General features: G+C 33.1%; 1 protein-coding gene and 1 long non-coding RNA gene across 2 annotated transcripts in view; both read left to right on the plus strand.

Annotated features, from left to right (window-relative positions):
• Positions 1-22,172, plus strand: part of LOC134719215 (uncharacterized) — a 347,702-nt gene that overhangs the window by 303,623 nt on the left and 21,907 nt on the right. The window lies entirely within an intron of this gene.
• LOC134717509 (uncharacterized) lies at positions 9,068-14,095 on the plus strand. Its single transcript, XR_010107356.1, has 3 exons — positions 9,068-9,224; positions 13,256-13,279; positions 14,008-14,095. It is a non-coding gene; the product is annotated as an uncharacterized LOC134717509 (long non-coding RNA).

Genomic DNA, 22,172 nt, shown 5'->3' on the forward strand with positions numbered 1-22,172 from the left:
TATTTGAAAAAAAAAATTAAGATTATTAGTATTCTTAATTTCTCTCTTATTATGAGTAATTGGATAACTATATTTGGTACGTGCAGACCTTGCAGGGTCCTAGTGCCCGTCAGACAGTTTTCTATTCATGGATCAGTGAACATGCAAGGTTAAATTTGTATGGGTCAAGTCCATATGCATGTTTTTAACTTCTCTGTAACCTATGTACTTCATGGTTTTATGAGAATAAACTATCTATCACATCTTAAATACTGTAAGCACTAGGTCTACTATATTTATGCCATTGTCAGTCTGTGTGTCCGTCTGTCCCTACATATGTCATTGTATGTCCATGCGTCCCAAAGTTGGTATCCGTTCTCTAACTTTAGTTTGCCTCAACCAAATGTTATGAAACTTATACACAATGCTTATTTCCACAAAGGACAGAGCAAGTTTGAATTTTGGTGCTTCACTTAAACTGTTCTAGAGTTATGCCCCTTAACAAATGCTGAATTTTTCGTTTCCGTTCTCTGACTTAAGTTAGCCTCAACCAAATTTTGATAGTGACCTTTACCGTTCTTCAGTTATGTCCCTTTATAACTTTATATGATATGCAAGCGGGGGCAACTTCTGTGTCCCATGGAAACATTCCCAATTTATTTGTATATATGGAATCATTATAAGATGTACATGTCCAACTGGCAGCTGTCACCCGACGTTGACCTCATTTTCATGGTTCAGTCAGTCAAGGATATAACTCTATAGAGTTATTACAGAAAAATAACATACATTTGTTATCTTGGACTAAATAACTGTGATAACATATATGTATGTTACATGTTTCAAAGGAACAATATACAGTCAGGGGACTTATTGAAATAAGTGATTTTTAAATCACTTATTAAAGTAGCAAATTTAAAGTTTTGTCACAAATTGTGATTTTGTAGTTTTACCAAAATTTGAAACACATATAATATCTTTTCATTGGTAAAATTGAAAAAACTTTTTGCTTCTTTTAAATAGCAAGGTTTATGCCTTTGATGCAATCAATTAGGTGCAAATTCTATTTTAGTTGAAAAATGCTATAATAATGATGGCTAGAATACATAATGAACTGATACTTTCTCAACAGATTTTTCCTAGCAGTGGGAGTATTTTTCCTGTAAAATTAAAGGTTTCATCTTACAGATTATGTAATCAATTCTACTGTTCGCGATAAAAATTTCACTGTTCGGGGTTGTTGAAATTAATGGGGGTTATTAAAATAATGATATTAAAATAAGATGTGATTTTTTGGAAGGAAATTGAGGTATGATACTTAAACAAGTGATTTTAATGTCATTATCCTATATTCAGTACAAGTTCATCACCTGACATGACCCGGTCATCCTACCTAGATGTTGGTTCTGATAATTTTAGCAACATAATTAGTCCCTGGATCATTAGTATTCAATATTTAAGGCTACAATACAATTAAATCACTTAGTCTAGTGATTAATTTGTACTACTTAAATAAGTGATTATTAGAGAAAGACAACTCTTACTTTCAACCTTTATGGACAGAATGTTACTTGAATCAGTGATTTAGAAAATCACTCATTTATGTAAGTCCCTTGACTGATATACATCATTAGTTTTGTTAAAATGTATACAAGTTTTATTGATATAACTATTGTCTTTATGTATACTCAACTACGCAGCTACATTAAGGCCGTTTTCACACTACTTTCGACAAGGGCAGATAACTCCGTTCAATCTCATTAAATATTCATGCGTCGTTGTACACGCCGCCATGATGGAGAAGAAAAAATGTCCAGTTTACCATCTTTTGTTGAAGCAGCGTTGCAGCAATCGTTGCCTTAGGATGCGGAATGGTCCAAGTCAGGGTAATTATAGAAAAATTGTAAAAAGTCATGGATAAATTATATTATTTAGGCGATTTTCTGTCGAGTATTAAGCCCCGCCCTCTACGAATATTTAGCCAATCAAAAAATACCTGCTTCATTTAGAAGCTTGCATCAATATTTTTCTCAAGCACCTGTAATGTGACGAAAAATAGGAAATATGGACAGAAATGTGGAATTTGTGTTAATCTAGATAGATATTTAGTAAGAATTAACCCAACAACATCACAAAAAATGGAAACGGTACGTTTAAACGGAGTAGTCTGCAAATCTCAGGCCTCCGACTTGTGATGTTGTGCCTCCGACAGTGTCGGGGGTATAACTAGCCTAATTTATGCATTCTCTCGGTTAAAAGAAGTTATTTGCACTGATCCAATCTATTGTTTTCACATTTTTGTTGATTTTAATGAATGTTTGATGCATTTCCTTTACAAATGAAGATATACACAAAAAGGGGGGGGGGGCAAATTTGTTTCAAGATGGTGAAATTATACCCCCTTATCATGTTCATATAGTCTTCAAGCCAGGAAAGTGATATATTTATACCAGAATTGGTGCAGTTATGCATACCATCTTGCTGAATGTGTGGTCAAGCCCTTTCAGTCATTCATTCATTGTGATAGCTATATGCAGCAATTAACTTAAAGCTCCTCTAAAAATTCTAAAAGTTATCGTTTAATAGGCGTAGCTCAATATTATCCTCGTCTCTTGGTTGTTCTTGCCTTTAAGAATTGTGATGTCACGCTTTCAATGCTTGTTATTTTTACTTTGGCACTTTCCTATGACCGATTGGAATAGACTTAATGATTAGTTTAGTTAGCATACATGTATGTTTAAAATAGTTATCAAAGGTACCAGGATTATAATTTAGTACGCCAGACGCGCGTTTCGTCTACGCTATACAGTATATTGAGTCAGTAGTTTCTAACGATAATGATAATTTGAGATACATGTACATAAGTGTTCATCTCTAACTGTACTTTTGCTTGTATGTTTAGGATGGCATTTACTTCCACACGTTTATATCTTAGCTTTTTTGCATTTGCACGTCTTGGTTGTGCACGAATCTTTTTATTAACATCTTGTGCATGTTTTGCTTGTAAGTGACAATTAAACTAGCATTCTTTGCAGCTGCGTGCAGTGATATCAAGGTCTCGGGCCATACCGATGTGTCTGCAGTGTCTTTAAGAGGCTCTAGATCTTCAATATCGTAACATGACTGCAGTACACTTCTAGTATATTCACAGAAAAAATATTTTATAAATTAACTTTAAACTATGGTCCTTGGCGGTGATGTCATCTACTTTACACAATAAACGTGGTAAATCACCAGACGCCCTGCCCTGTTAACCACCGATATGCGCAACATAACAAAACTTCATTTTACAATAAGTGCAATTGATTTTTGAGATCTTCTTATTGTTCTTACAAGTAATCAGTAAACTTCAATGTGTGAAACTGCTTTTTTTTATTTAGTTAAAAAAAATTCTTATAAAAATATAATAAAATTACCATTTTAATGACATGACAACTAGAAGGGTCTGACATACATTACGAAGAGTTTAGAAAACGTGTTAATTACCCAGATCATATGCGTACAGTTGGACCATATGAGTATTTATCTTACCTCCTATACATTTCTGGGAATATGATCGGTTAAAAGCGTCCTCTCGTGGAGACTGTGTATATTTGATATCAGGTTAGTAGGGAGACGTGGCTTATTTCATACATGGTTAGTAGTGGTGTTTTGTCCCTGAATACTCTATATTAGGCAAAAGGGAGGTGGGGCTTATTTCATACATAGTTAGTAGTAGTCGCTTTATAAAAACAAAAGGTACTGAGAAACAATCTTAACGGTTCAACAGCTACTAAATTGATGATTAAGATGGAAATAAATTCATGAAATGCATTTAAACCTAACAAGTTGTTATTATATATATTGGCATCTGTCTTTGTAGGATCGCCAGAAAAAGGTTCTTAATGCTAACAGTATTGAAGACTTGCTCATTTTGATAGTAGTCTAAATTTCACACGTTAAGATAGTCGCTAAGATAAATTCATTACATAGTGTGCTAGTGACGTGATACGGTATATATGGGGTCAGTAAATTCAATGTGGGGAGTCGAGCCTCGCTCTCACCCCATATGGAATTTACTGACCCCATATATTTCGTATTAGGTCACTACATGTAGCACACTATGTAACTAATAATACCCATATAGTCATGACCATACTCGTATGGTCCGGAACATATATATATATATATATATATAGTCAGTTTGAGTAATAATTATCACATAATACCCTATGGACATAATGCTTTTCATATCATCATTTTTGAATGCGTTTTATTTCATACTGGATACAAAAATTCAATATACTGTACATACATGACATAGACACATATATGCCAGAAAAGAAGTCATGTGCCAGATACACTGTATATACATAAACATTAATTAACATTTCCCGTCATCTATGTTAAAATAACTTTTAATATGGACATATCTCTTATTGTCATGTCATGATGTCACTATTAGAATGACTCGGTGAGAGCTTCAGTCCTTTCACTTAAACTGGGTACAATTTTACTATATCCAGAAATTGCATGCCAGAAAGGTAGGCAAGTGAGAAATAAATATTAAAATTCAAATGTATGCTAAGTTAGCCAGCTATGTTGACATGTCAGCTTTGAGTTAAATACATTCATCGTACATGTACGTACATTTGTACCAACATACATTTGTACATGTACATCTTGAATATAATATATTTGAAGCCGGTTCTGGATGACTACCAACTTACTAAAATGATATAGTTATTTAAGCAAGATATTATATACAAAAAAGAAGATGTGATATGATTGTCTTTGAGACCACTCCACACAGAGACCAAATGTAACAGAAATTAACAGCTATAGGTCACTTTACTGCCTTCAACAATGAACAAAGCCTATACCTCATAGTCAGCTATAAAACCATATAGGTGTTCCAGACCACATGAGTATTTGGACCTGACCATACATGTATTTAAATCATTGATTGATTGATTGTTGGTTGCTTTACGCCGCATTTGGGTTAAATTGAAATAAAGATTTATCAAAATCTTTATTTTTAGTTTTAAAAGTTGAAATTATTACCATAAGATGGATAAAGTGAACAAGTGAGCAATTGAAATTAGACATTTGATTAATTGTAAATCTGAATGCTATTTTTGTTCTCTCGCCAAGGTGACACTTGCTACCACAAGTAACGTAATATTTTTTTATATTAACATGTTGCAGTTCATGCATGATCCTAAGCATTTGCACTTTTTGTAAAGTTGCTAAATATAATAAAACAATTGCCCTCCCACATTATATTTACTTCCCATAACTTCAATTTCAGTGGCCATAATTCAAGTGTCAGATGAATTACTGATCGACATGCTAAATATAAGAGATTAACAGATTTAAAAAGCGTGACTTTTTTTAAATAGTTTGAATATAAACTTCTTATTTCAATTACAATTGAACTTTTATATTAATTTGAGAGTAAAGTTATTTTGATCTGTTATATGCATTTGTATCCAATAAACTTGACTAACTTCTGAATACTAGTCAGACTGTTCGCGTACGGTCGACCATATGAGTATTTAAAAAAAGTATGCATACAGTCCAAACGGTACGCGTACAGTCCAATAACTCATACGGTCTGGTACATAGGCATTATGTAGTTTTTCCACTTTTGTTTATATTCATTATGTTATTTAGTTTTGTAATTTAATGGCGTTTGCTGATGTCAACTTTTTTATTCAACAGGCACATGCTATTTTTACTTTATATATAGCTTCCTAGAAGATCAGGCAGGGTATATATAGCTTCCTAGAAGATCAGGCAGGGTAACTCTTGGCATTATGCCATATTACCTGGCTGGTAACTGTTTATGTGCTATTTACATTAAAATTGTAGCACTTTACAGTTGCTGGGTAGGTTAAAATATCTCATCATTAAGAACATGGCAGCAATAAAGAAGATGAGGCATGAAAAAATGAAACTGAAATGATGAGTTCCTTGGGTCATTGCCTATTTCAATTGTTGATGTAAAAGAAGTCCATACTGACCATGTACTTGTAAGTTTTACTATCTGGAATATGCTGTTTTACTTATATTATCAGCACTAACTTATTTAAGACTGTATGAAGTCATATAATTGCTAATCGCCACTTCATTTTCTGTCTGATCATGTGTGGCAATCATACCACATCTCATTTTTGTTGAGTCACCGACTTTTGTCATAGAAGGGAGACATCACGATTCTACATTGCATTGGCAACGGCTTCCACAAATATTCAATCTGCGGTTAAAGTTTTGTAAAAAAGAAACTTGATTATCCCTATTTTACTTATAAATGGAGTTTTTATTCTAGTAAACATTACAAATACTCTCTGTGGTTAAAGTTTAAAATTTTAATAACTTTCTTAAACTATCCTGGATTTGTACGAAACTTGGACAGAAGGTTGTTTATGATCAAAAGCTAAAAAAAAATCTTATGGAGGAATTTAAATAGAGAAAAATAGTCAACAAATGACCGAACAACGCATTAATTTTATATCACTTGGAAACCACGGTAATTCATTGTAAGCACTGTAATAAATGTATTCAATCGTAGAAAGCATCATACATTCAAAATTAAAATTAAACTGAAGAAGATATTTGTGAGGAATGAAAATTATTTGTTCTTATTGCTGACAATAAAAAATTATGGACCGTTATTTAATATGACAAAACACTATAATCCCTAGGTCACTCATGCTTTTTGCATTTTAAAAGTAAGTGTAACAGATGTTGAATTTAATATATTTGTACATTATTTTTTTATATGTAACAGTTAACTGTTACAATTGAGGTACTTGTAAGTTCATATCATTTTAATTTAAACCAAATTATAGGACCATGATAGTTTTTTTATATCCAAACTTAAAAAAACATATTGCTTTGATTCCCTTTACCAATAGATCAAAGAGGATTATGATTTAAAAGATGGTTAAATTTGTGCTTATGGCATAAATTTGTAACAATATTATTTCATAAATTAATTGTAAATTCTTGCAATACAATCTTACCATGAGATTTTAAAATAATAAAATATACAATTAATGGGTGCAAAATTCATTCTATAACATTAAAGAGATGTTAAAGATATATTTATCTCTATATTTTGTTTAGTGTTTTTATGTTGCAAATATGTCAATGGTTGATTTTGCGGTCACAATTTAACAAATAGAATTTCTGTAAATTTATTCTTGCATATCTGACACTGATTACTGGTATAAATGGGGTTGCAAAAAAGGGTTATATTACTACTGAAATTTGGAGATTTTGTTATTGCATTGTTAGATTTGTAAGATCACAGACTGAAAACTCATAAGTTTGTAAAAGTAAAATCTATTTTTGTCTAACATTTGTCTAAGTTCATTACAAAATGTAGAGTAATTTTTCTTCCTTAATTTCTGTTGGAATATTATGCTTGCAATTTTTTTTCAGATATATCAGAGTATACATGGTACATTGTATACACTTAAATGTATCTTGTTAAGTTTAAAGATTATAGGTTCTTTTAAAATGAAAAGTCACATGTTGACAAAATTTGTATTTAACATGATCATTGCAGATACATGTAGATTGAAAGCTTTGCCGTTTTTAGTTAATCAATATAAGGTCCCATAAATAAAAACGGACACATCTTATATATCTTGAGTACTTTTATTCACTCACACAAAGTGCAAATATTCTTATAAATTTTAAAAACACCGGCTTTTATATTTAAAAAACGTATTATATCATCTCTCATTAAGCGCGGAAACAACCCTCGCTTTCCCCGGTACCGATTCAAAATCGTTATCTTTGTTGCGCTTTAAAATATTGCCGACAATAGAATTTTCGTTAAATTTTCAATATTTTGACCTAGCACAACCTTTTAATCTCAAACAAATGCCACCAACTGAGGAAAATTATTTTAAGAATTTAAATACGATCATGAATCTTGCTGGGGGTTTCTCCAATTTTGTTTCTGAGAGTCATACGAGGTAAGCAAAGATGACAAAATCACGGAATTTGACCTTCAAAGACGTAAAATCATTCTAAAAAAACATTTTTAACAAACTGTTCTGACCCCCAGCACTTTTAAGTGACACTGGTAGTTGCTTAACCTATTGTTAAAATTTGGATGAGAATGGTGAAGGGTAAAAGGTTGTGCTCGAGCCAAATACAGACGACAGTTTTAACATATGAAAATGGCATGTCACGTGACAGTGTTAGGGTCACGGGGTCATATTTTTATGTTCAGTGATGAGAAATCAGACGGCCTTTCGTTTTTGTCCATGTACGACTATGAAATATTTGACATTAAGCCGATTCTGACAATTCCGTTTTCACCCCCCTTTTTTCGTCAAATTTACAAAATTGCGTCCTTAATGTAGCTGCGTATAGAAAGATATAACAGTTCATAGTTTCCAATCATGCATAGTACACCTATGTTATTACAGAAAAAGTACATGTATGTCTGTAATAACTAAAGGGTGTTATTACAGCTTCTCTTCATCACTCCAAAGCATTTGCTCAGACATATACATGCTTAATTACAATGTATTTTAATTTATTGTAAGAAATAATGATCAGAGCATGTAATGAGGTTCTGCGCAAGCTTCCCAGTAATTCCCAAGTTTCTCATATATAGTAAGTTACATGCCTTAAATAACTAAGCCTTGTTATAACATCTAAGTTTATCCCTTAAAAGCCTCGTCTCATTGATTTACCATGGTTAATGAAAAATTATTAATTTAATTCAAAAATTAGTTATCATGGCTATGCATTTAGTTTCTGCGCACAGTTTCAAGAGTTCCTTCCCTAGAGGCCACTAAAAATTAAAATATTTATGATTAATTTTACAAATAACAAACATATTTGCCTTTACATTATACTTTGCTGAACTAGTAATCATTATTGTTTAGCCTTTAGGGGCCAGATCAAGTGTGCCTCTGGGTGCGGAATTTTCTCGCTGTGTTGATGACCCATTGTTGGCCTTTGGCTGTCTCTGCTCTCTGATTGGGTTGTTGTCTCTTTCACACATTCCTTGTTCCATTCTCTATTTTGTTTAATCTGTTTACATGTTTTAAATTTTAAAACTTTTTTTCAGATTCTGATTGACTGGTGGTAGAAGGGGTATGAATATAAAGTGGCATTAAGGCCTTGCAGACAGACTTAACAATAACATGCTGAAGTTGCAATAACAGTTTGACGAAGACCCACATGTACTCCCATATTGACGGTTGTAGAACTCGTACCAACAGATTTCACTTTGGGTATTTAATTGTATTGTAATAAGTAAGGGACTTTACTTTAACACGTTTCTTTAAAATTACATAATCTTCAGTTTGCATGCTCAGATTGAAAAAAGTATTGCTTACGAGCTTCACTGTTCAACAGTCTTTCTCGTCTTGTAAAAGTAGTTAAACAGGTTTTTTTCCATTGTTATGCATTGTACCTGTGCAATAATTTCACGACTTGAAACCGTGAAATTTCGTATGAAATGATTACTGTCAAGTATGAAAATTTTGTAATCTCTTTAAAACATATATAATGTCATTCCAAAAACATTTCTGCCTCGAAAAACACAAAAACTGGCACAGAAACACTTCTATATTATATGTACTGGATGTGTAAACTTTTTATCAGGATCTGAACATCATAATATTCAGTATGCTAAAAATAAGTGTTATTAAAGCTCGGACGGTAAATAGCTTAACATATTTTGTATAGTTTCTTCACTCGATGCATAAAATTGAGAATGAAAATTCATTTGAAATTGGGAATGTGTCAAAGAGACAACAACCCGACTATAGAACAGACAACAGCAGAGTCCGTCATAGGTATGTTTATCGTTCGGCTGCTGTCCTGTGCAATATATATCCGATTATATAAATCCTCTGGATCATAGTGGGTGCAATATTACCTATTAACATGATTAAGTTAGAAATACGACTATGATGTATGAGTGCCAATTGAGACATCTTTCCATTCAATACACAATCTAGTAAAGTAAGCAATCATAGGTTTGTTGCTGAAAAGTAAGCTTTAAAGTGACCAAAAATTATTTGTGTAAAATAACATAAAAAAACCGGCCTTATTTTATATACAAAAATAGAAATTTTTATATCCAATGCATAAAAGAAATATAGTAGGTTTAGGTGTAACGGTGCAATTTTCACAAAACATATTCAGGGGTTAAACAATCCACTAGCCCGACGCCCAGGACTAGATCATTTACGCCTCGGGCAATTAAAATGTGTAATCCGATATGCCCGACGGACTAGTAACAAAAAATTCTTGACGTTTCCAAAATAGAAAGTGAAAAATCCCTTCATCGCTATTCTATCATCTGGGATTTCAAGAATTTGAACTGGGTTGTACATATTATAAAAATAGAACAAATAACTCTGGCATGTCTGGTGGCCTGGTATCATGTGTTGATTGCAATTCTTGTACTTTAAATATCGATTTCTCATACCATGGCTTGGGGTATTGTACATTGCTTATCGTGCCAAGATTTTCAATTAACGGTATTTGGGGGTATGAGGTATTGATTGGTATTGACCTGTCTTGTTGCACAGCTCTTGAGCACGAAACCATGCAACAAAATATTTTTTAATTTTTTAGTACGGGAACCCCAGGAACTTCGTCAGTTTCAAAACGAAAAACGGTAGATGAAAGGAGTAACCAGGCTGAAAATTCATCCCCCAAAAATGCTAAATACGACAGGGAAAAGTCGCGGAAAAAAAAATTTATAGTGTCCAGGACAGAAGGGCTGCCAAGTCTTTAGCGCGAGACTCGCACATGTTCATGCTTATTTGGCGGCATTTTCCTTTGATCTATTGTTTTTTTCTCTTTACAATTTGGCCAAAAAATCACACATTCACTTCCTAAAAAGTTGGCAGAACTGGGACACAATGATTCCCCTGGCAAGGTTGGCTGTTGCTGAGGAAAAAAACAGACGATGCTCTGTGAATATTGCCGTTAGTTGCCCAAGCACGCAAATAAAAAGTCTGCTTTGAATGTGGGAACAACTAATATAAAAAAGAAGATGTGGTATGATTGCCAATGAGACAACTATCCACAAAAGACCAAAATGACACAAACATTAACAACTATAGGTCACCGAACGGCCTTCAACAATGAGCAAAGCCCATACCGCACAGTCAGCTATAAAAGGCCCCGATAAGACAATCATGACAATGTAAAACAATTCAAACGAGAAAACTAACGGCCTCCTTTATGAAAAAAAATGAATGAAAAACAAATATGTAACACCTAAACAAACGACAACCACTGAATTACAGGCTCCTGAGTAAGTTAGGTTAAGCACCAAAAGAATAAATTACAGATCAACAAATTTTTTTAAATACAGTGTATAATGTCTCCTTCAAAACAAAGGACACCCACTTTGTATTATGCAGCAAACTCTTGATTTTTAAGGCATACTATATATAGCTAGGGCTAGCAGGTCAGTTTTGATGGACTAGCAGTTCTTCCAACAGGGCTAGTAAAATCCTGCTGCCAATAAGTCCTGGGCTAGTTAGCTGTAACAAAAATGTTTAACCCCTGCATGATATCAAATTTCCCACGTTGTCGAACATAAACATGGATAACATCATTACTGATTTTATTAAGATTGACAAATGTTCGAGTCCGAGTCCGTTAAAAATTTAAAAAAAATCTAATATCTCCATTTGAAAAAAAATCTTAGAAAAGATGAAAACCATATGAAACAACAGTTGTTTTCCACTACCGTCAGAGCAAAGGGAACAGTTTGAAAGTGCCAAATACTGAAATATGTCAAAAATCAATACTTTTTTGTAAACACTGTCATGTATGTAAATACTTTATAATGGAAACCCAAACTTCTGAGGGATGTTTATATACAAAAATAACATGAATAAGGAGATGGGTTATGATTGCCAAATGGGACAACTATCCACTTAACATGCTTAAGCACAAATAAAGTGGATATAAGTAATGATAGGCAACTGTAACGCCTTCAACAATGAGAAAACCCCATACCGTATAGTTGGCTATTAATGGCCACGATTGATGATTATACGCTATTGTCTTTTAAAGACAAATATATTAACACATTTTTTCCTCGATTTAAATTACTTTTTAAACATAAAAGAAGGCGCAATATATATTTTTAAACTCAAAAAGTTTAGTGACCCCATCAGATACTTGACAAGCTCTTAGTCTTCGTCTTTTGTATGAACACAAAATTCATGGATCACACATTTCTCTTTAACTATCTATACGAAAGTTTCTGCACGCATGAATATTAGCATCGGCTGTAATCGACGGCTAACTTTACACTTGTATGTTTGTCTGATGTGTAATTGTGTTTTTCACTGTTGTTTCGTTGCTGTCTGGTGGACAAATACATGAATTCTGCATGTCATCATCAAACACTTGAATAGCTATATATCTGGTAAATCAAACACTTTTTATTCGCATAGAAAGAACTCATCATTAATCTGAGCATGGAACGAATACTTTATATCACGAACAATAAATGTGGATACAAAAAATGAAAAACTAAGCGAAATTGTTAATCCCGCATTGCTCGACAAAATGTGTGGTATTTAAGTAAGTAGCACGTGTTCTTGGTTGATTGTAAACACGTAGTAGTCGATAATGCATTAATTGTTGCTCATTTAGTGGATTGGTAAAAAAAAACAGGTAACAATAAATTGCGTCACACGTAAATAAACAATTACACGTGCGAGAACATAAGTATGCTAATTCCATATAAGGTAGTGTTCCTGACCTGAGTAATGATAACATCAACATTTCTTTTTGACTTTTTTTTAAAGTCATGTGTGTTATGAAGGTAGATGTCACAGTTGTTATGTGGTAATTCATTTTTGCTGTGTGTGTTAATGTTTATTTTTTTACATGATCCTGTTTGTGTGTCAGATTTGCAAATATCATTTTCATTTTTAATTAAAAATGTACTTTCAATAAATTTTAGGGAGGAAGCTTGATGGTTCGTGGCATTCCCTCTTAATTAGAAAATAATCTATTATAAATATTCAATCAGAGTCCAAATTCAGAGCTGTTTTAGGCTAAAATGTTGTGTCCATACTTTTTCCACTGTTCAGGGTTCGACCTATGCAGGAAAATCCAGTTTGCTGTCACTTGACAGCCGCTTGTTCTTATTGTTGAAGGCCGTACCATTGCCTATAATTGCTTACATCCACTTCATTTGAACTTAAGTGGATAGTTGTCTCATTGGTAATCATATCTCCTTATTTTAATAAATATACAATGATTTCATTTTCTTTTACAGGATATAATGGCAAGTTGGGATGAGGTAAGTTTTTCTTCTCAAAAGTCAGTGTCATGTGACCTATGTCATGTGACATATGTTATCTATAAACTGTACATAAAGATACAGGTGTGTAGTGTTCTCAGAGTCAGTCAGTGTCAGGTGTATTCTCGGGGGGAGAACAGGAGAAATCAAAATGACTACAGTGAACAGAATTTCAATATACAAAATTCCAGGAGACAAAAAAAAAAGAAACGTAAGATATTGTAGGACATTCACAACTCTTAAAGTCGAAGAGAATCTGACCGCCATGGAAAAAAATGAAAAACAATCAAAATTCAACAGTCTACATTAGTCATTTCAGGGCCTTTTATAGCTGACTATGTCATATTGGCGTTGATCATTGTTGAAGGCTGTACAGTGACCTATAGTTGTTATTTTCTGTGTCATTTTGTCTATTTTGTAGAATTGTCTCATCTTCTTTTTATATTCAAAACATTACATAGCAAACTAAAAACTGAGCAACACAAACCTCAACAAAAACTTTAGCTGATCTCAAAACTGATGCATAATACAATTGTCTACAGACTTTTCTAAAAAAAAAATCTGAAATTATAGACAACAATTTCACTCCTTCTTGGTAATCACTGTATTTGGTATAAACTGTTGAATGGTTGAAAATGTAAAAATGTAGCTTGTTAAAATCAATTATTACATTTATAATACATTTGTATGTTCTAGAGGAAAATGTAAAAGCTTTGTTTTGATTACAGAAACTTCTTACAGCTGCAGTGGAGGGGAATATAAAAGAGGTAGAATTATGTGTAAAGAACGGAGCTAACTTGGAATTTAGAGATGGTGTAAGTAAAGTAAAATGTTTAACACATTTACAGATATTTATTATATAGTATAAACGCTGAATGGCAGCCCAGGCTTGTAAAATTGCTCTCGGGCCTGTAAACATCATATCTACAGGCCAACAGAATCTAACCAAAAATTTTCAAAAATTGATCTCCGGGCCTGTAGATTTAACAGTTCATTGCGAAGACTATATAATAGTACCTATAATGTGGATCAGTTAAACACTGCCCTTGTTAGTGTTCAGTGATGTTCAGTGTACATTCTATGTATTGCAAATACTCTTGTCTTCAAAATATTAAGAAACATAGTATTATGATATATTGTGATTTACTTCATTACACTGATGAGTACCACTCCAGTTTGTATGTCAAAGAGTTGCTGTCTGATACTTCATAACTGTATACGACTGAAATATTGGGATTTACTTTATTACAGATAATATATATAGTATTCTACACAAAAAACAAATCTTGCATGACCATGACTTGAGACATGACACCTGATTATACAACTTTCGTTGACCACCCCTGTTCTAAACATGTCATATGACACCTGATTCTACAACATATATTAACCACTTATGTACTGAACATAACATGTGACACCTGATCATAAAACCTGCATTTACCACTCCAGTACTAAACATGACATGTGACACCTGATCATACACCATGCATTTACCACTCCTGTACTGAACATGACATGTGACACCTGATCATACAACATTCATTTACCACTCCTGTACTGAACATGACACGTGACACCACATCATACAACATTCATTTACCACTCCTGTACTGAACATGACATGTGACACCTGATCATACAACATGCATTTACTACTCCTGTACTGAACATGACATGTGACACCTGATCATACAACATGTGACAGAGCAATGACACTCTTATGCTCAACACCAACATGTGACATAGCAATGACACTATTATAGTCAACACCAACATGTGACATAGCAATGACACTCTTATAGTCAACACCAACATGTGACATAGCAATGACACTCTTATAGTCAACACCAACATGTGACATAGCAATGACACTCTTACAGTCAACACCAACATGTGACATAGCAATGACACTCTTATAGCCAACATCAACATGTGACATAACAATGACACTCTTATAGTCAACACCAACATGTGACATACCAATGACACTCTACCTCAACACCAACATTTGAAATAGCAATGACACTGTTTACATCAACACCAACGTGTGACATAGCAATGATGTGCCTGGCCCAAGTCAGGAGCCTGCGATTCAGTGGTTGTCGTTTGTTTATGTGTTACATATTTGTTTTTCGTTCATTTTTTACATATATAAGGCCGTTAGTTTTCTCGCTTGAATTGTTTTACATTGTCTTATAGGGGCCTTTTATAGCTGACTATATGCGGTATGGGCTTTGCTCATTGTTGAAGGCCGTACGGTGAACTATAATTGTTAATGTTTGTGTCATTTTGGTCTTTTGTGGATAGTTGTCTCATTGGCAATCATAACACATCTTCTTTTTTATACACTCTTGTAGTCAAATCCAACTTTGACATAGCAATGACACTCTGATAGTCAACACCAAAATCTGACAGCAATGACACTCTTATAGTCAACAGCAACATGTGACATAGCAATGACACTCTTTACCTCAACACCGACATGTGACATACCAATGACACTCTACCTCAACATCAACTTTTGACATAGCAATGGCACTGTTTACCTGAACACCAACATGTGACATAATAGCAATGACACTCTTATAGTAAAAACCAACATGTGACATAGCAATGACACTCTGATAGTAAACACCAACATGTGACATAGCAATGACACTCTTATACTCAACACTAACATGTGACATAGCAATGACACTCTTATAGTCAACACCAACATGTGACATAACAATGACACTCTTTACCTCAACATAAACATGTGACATAGCAAGACACTCATATGCTCAACACCAACATGTGACATAGCAATGACACTCTTATAGTCAACACCAACATGTGACTCTTATAGTAAACACTGACATATGACATAGCAATGACACTCTTATAGTCAACACCAACATGTGACATAGCAATGCCACTCTTATACTCAACACCAACATGTGACATAGCAATGCCACTCTTATAGTCAACACTAACATGTGACATAGCAATGACACTCATATGCTCAACACCACCATGTGACATAGCAATGACACTTTTTACCTCAACACCAACATGTGACATAGCAATGACACTCTTATAGTCAACATCAACATGTGACATAGCAATGACACTATTATAATCAACACCACCATGTCACATAACAATGACACTCTTTACCTCAACACCAACATGTGACATAGCAATGACACTCTTATACTCAATACCAACATGTGACATAGCAGTGACACTCTTATATTCAACACTAACATATGACATAGCAATGACATTCTTATACTCATCACCAACATGTGACATAACAATGACACTCTTTACCTCAACACCAGCTTGTGACATATCAATGACACCCTTTACCTCAACACCAACATGTGACATAGCAAGGACACTCTTATAGTCAACACCAGCATGTGACGTAGCAGTGACACTCTTTACCTCAACACCAGCTTGTGACATATCAATGACACCCTTTACCTCAACACCAACATGTGACATAGCAATGACACTCTTATAGTCAACACCAACATGTGACATAGCAATGACACTCTTATACTCAACACCAACATGTGACATAGGAATGACACTCTTTACCTCAACACCAGCTTATGACATATCAGTGACACCCTTTACCTCAACACAAACATGTGACATAGCAATGACACTCTTATAGTCAACACCAACATGTGACATAGCAATGACACTCTTATAGTCAACACCAACATGTGACATAGCAATGACACTCTTATACTCAACACCAACATTTGACATAGCAATGACACTCTTTACCTCAACACCAGCTTGTGACATATCAGTGACACCCTTTACCTCAACACCAACATGTGACATAGCAATGACACTCTTATAGTCAACACCAACATATGACATAACAATGACACTCTTATACTCAACACCAACATGTGACATAGCAATGACACCCTTTACCTCAACACCAGCTTGTGACATATCAGTGACACCCTTTACCTCAAAACCAACATGTGACATATCAGTGACACCCTTTACCTCAAAACCAACATGTGACATAGCAATGACATTATTACATTCATCACAAACAAGTTACAAATAACTTGAGAAAAATAAACATGGCTTATTGGCTTATTGCAGTTCTTCACCACAAACATACACCATTGGTATATTACCCTTATACTCACCACAAACATACACCATTGGTATATTACCCTTATACTCACCACAAACATACACCATTGCTATATTACCCTTATACTCACAACAAACATACACTATTGCTATATTACCCTTATACACACCACAAACATACACCATTGCTATATTACCCTTATACACACCACAAACATACACCATTGCTATATTACCCTTATACACACCACAAACATACACCATTGCTATATTACCCTTATACTCACCACAAACATACACCATTGCTATATTACCCTTATACACACCACAAACATACACCATTGCTATATTACCCTTATACACACCACAAACATACACCATTGCTATATTACCCTTATACACACCACAAACATACACCATTGCTATATTACCCTTATACTCACCACAAACATACACCATTGCTATATTACCCTTATACTCACCACAAACATACACCATTGCTATATTACCCTTATACTCACCACAAACATACACCATTGCTATATTACCCTTATACTCACCACAAACATACACCATTGCTATATAACCCTTATACTCACCACAAACATACACCATTGCTATATTACCCTTATACTCACAACAAACATACACCATTGCTATATAACCCTTATACTCACCACAAACATACACCATTGCTATATAACCCTTATACTCACCACAAACATACACCATTGCTATATTACCCTTATACTCACCACAAACATACACCATTGCTATATAACCCTTATACTCACAACAAACATACACCATTGCTATATTACCCTTATACTCACCACAAACATACACCATTGCTATATTACCCTTATACTCACTACAAACATTCACCATTGCTATATTACCCTTATACTCACCACAAACATACACCATTGTTATATTACCCTTATACTCACTACAAACATTCACCATTGCTATATTACCCTTATACTCACCACAAACATACACCATTGCTATATTACCCTTATACTCACAACAAACATACACCATTGCTATATTACCCTTATACTCACCACAAACATACACCATTGCTATATTACCCTTATACTCACCACAAACATTCACCATTGCTATATTACCCTTATACTCACCACAAACTTACACCATTGCTATATTACCCTTATACTCACTACAAACATTCACCATTGCTATATTACCCTTATACTCACCACAAACATACACCATTGCTATATTACCCTTATACTCACAACAAACATACACCATTGCTATATTACCCTTATACTCACCACAAACATACACCATTGCTATATTACCCTTATACTCACCACAAACATTCACCATTGCTATATTACCCTTATACTCACCACAAACTTACACCATTGCTATATTACCCTTATACTCACAACAAACATACACCATTGCTATATTACCCTTATACTCACCACAAACTTACACCATTGCTATATTACCCTTATACTCACAACAAACATACACCATTGCTATATTACCCTTATACTCACAACAAACATACACCATTGCTATATTACCCTTATACTCACCACAAACATACACCATTGCTATATTACCCTTATACTCACCACAAACATTCACCATTGCTATATAACCCTTATACTCACCACAAAACTTTGATCATTATTTTGAACAGACACAAAATACTGTTAATCAGACAGGTTTAATGGACAACACATATTTGTTAGAATTATATAAAGTGGGGTCTCATTGTATTCGTAACACAGAACTGAATCAGATAGTAAAGGATTAATTTTGTTTCCTGACGAAAAATTATTTTGTAAACATCTGATTTTAATGAGAAATTTATGAGAACAAGTTGTGTAAACATCTTTAGTCAGGTAATGTTAATTCTACAGATTTAATGTTAAACATCTTTTAAAAATAACAAATACTTGACAGAATTATATAAAGTGGGGTCTTATTTTTCTTGTCTCTTCTTACTGAATCAGAAAATATAACCCATTTTAATGTTTATTGAAAAAAAAATTTTTTTTCACTTTTGTCATTCTTCTTAATCATTGTTAATCAGACAGATTTAATGGACAACAAATATTTGTTAGAATTATATAAAGTGGGGTCTCATTTTAATTGTCTTGTCCAGCTGAGTCCATTGATATAAATATTGTTTATGTTTCTAGAAAAAAGTTTGTTTTTAACCTGACAGTTCTGATGGAAGTTCTGACATCTCACAATAAAACATGTTGTTTATTTGTTGTTTATGTAGAATATAAATAAAAGTGTGACTGGTCATTTTATTCAGTTTTGACCACTGATTCATGTGATATATATTTTGTTTATATTTATTACACAACATTGTCCAGTTTATGACATAAGTTTTGATGTATGTTATATGTTGATATTACAGTGGGTAAGGACACCATTAATGTTGGCAGCTGCGTGAGGACACCTGGAGGTGGTGACTTACCTGGTCACTCACGGCAGTCAGTTAGAAACTACATCCAACGTAATGATAGATATAATCATCTTACTCTGACCAAACATCACTTTATACAGAATCTACACAAAATCATGTTGTTAATCAGACAGGTTTAATAGACAACAAATATTTGTTAGAATTATATAAACTGGGGCCTCATTTTATTCGTAACACAGAACTGAATCAGATAGTAAAGGTTTTATTTGTTTCTTGACGAAAAATTATTTTGTAAACATCTGATTTTAATGAAAAGTTAAGAGAGCAAGTTGTGTTAACATCTTTAATCAGATAATGTTATTTCTACAAATCTAATGTAAAACATCTTTAAAAATAACAAATACTTGACAGAATTATATAAAGTGGGGTCTTATTTTTCTTGTCTCTTCGTACTGAATCAGAAAATATTACTCCTTTTAATGTTTCTTGAAAAAAGTATTTTTTTTTTTTCAACTTTGATCATTCTACTGAATCAACATAAAATCATGTTGTTTATACACTACAAAAGTCAAAAAGTCTGAAAAGACCAGTTTTTGTCTTGATTTGCATAAACTTTTACTTGACATTCTCCAAAAGTATGACTCGTGTCTTAATTTTTCTTGACAAATTCTCATTTATATCAAATTTGTATGAAATTTACTCGATATATGCTTGACATTCTGAATATGCTCTTAAAATTTCTTGACAAATTCTTGACATTTGAATACTGTCTAAAAATTTCTCGACATATTCTCGACATTCTTATTCTTTCTCAGTATGGCTTGACATATTCTGAACATTTGAATTGTGTCTTAAATTTACTTGACAGTTCTGAGTTTTACAAATCATGACCAATATTCATAATATAACTTTAATCTGTATTACTTTTTACGTAATATACTGTTATTTTAAGGTACACTTCTCACAACAAATATGAAAGTTGGGCATGTAATTTCATTGAAAATGTGGGTATATAAATAGTTTCACAAATGCAAATATGGCTATGAAATCTAATGTATAAAACAATTTAAATGTGTTTTTTTTTTAAATACAAATTTTGATTCCTAAATCTTATTAATTAAATGATTAAAGCCAATCATATGGTAGACATATTTCACTCTACATTCATAATATCCAATGTTAATATGGTAAATAATGTGGTATTACACATGGACAGGATGTTCACCATAAAATTAAGGTATTACACACCCCAGAATACACGCAACTGTCGAATAGAAATTACTGATTTACCTGTTAGCAGCCATACAAATTATCAGTTGACCTGCCATAATGATTCCAAAGATTAAAAGAAAATTCTTATCTTCTCCAGGAATAATAATAAAAAAAAAGGATACTGATGGGTCCCTTCAATGATTTCAATTTTTTATTCAAATTTGAGTGTTGAATTTTATAATTTTCAATCAATGATTTCATTGGTCTCAAACATACATACATAATATAGATCTAAACATTATTTTCCTTTGAAAGGAGTTATCACAAATTTTTGTTGATAAAAATTTAAAAATTCAACACCAAAATTTGAATAAAAAATGTTTTTGGGTTGATCCAAAAAAAAAAAAGAGTTTGAATCAAGATGAGAAAAAATATGACCCCCCCCCCTTTCTCTTTTTTTAGCCACAAAAACCCCAAAGATGTCATAAACCGTGCAGAATAAGTCTGTACACATTTCAGGCGAAATTTATATTGTTGAGATAGTGTCAAGACATATTTAATACTGTCAAGAATGTGTCAAGACATATTCAGACATTATTAAGAATGTCAAGAATATGTCAAGACAGATCGAGACAAATTTGAGACAGTCAAGAATTGGTCGAGACTAATCCAGACTCTTATCAGATGATACAGGAAGTGTTGAAAAATTTTAAGACAATGTTAATACTGTCAAGACACTTGTCAAGAAAAATCAAGAACCTTTTTAGACAAACTAATACTATGTCAAGAATTTTTAAAAATTATGCAGACAAATTAAGAATGTCAAGTAAAAATTCATGCAAATTCAGACAAAAACTGGTCTTTTCAGACTTTGTGACTTTTGCAGTGTATATCCTACATGTTAAATGGACAACAATTACTTGTGAGACTTATATAAAGTGAGGGTTGCTATTATTTGACTTGTTACACTTATATAATTGACAGTTTACTATTTTTTTACCTGTTTTGTTTCACTGAATCAGAAAATATACATTGAATTTATATCTTAATCTACCATTTAATAGTTTATACACAAATATAATTGGATATTTTCTTACCCGATGTTATATTTCTTACATTTGGTAAATTGTTTGACTCCTCTCA

Source organism: Mytilus trossulus, chromosome 5 (genome assembly GCF_036588685.1).
Source record: "Mytilus trossulus isolate FHL-02 chromosome 5, PNRI_Mtr1.1.1.hap1, whole genome shotgun sequence".
NCBI classification, from domain to species: Eukaryota; Metazoa; Mollusca; class Bivalvia; order Mytilida; family Mytilidae; genus Mytilus; species Mytilus trossulus.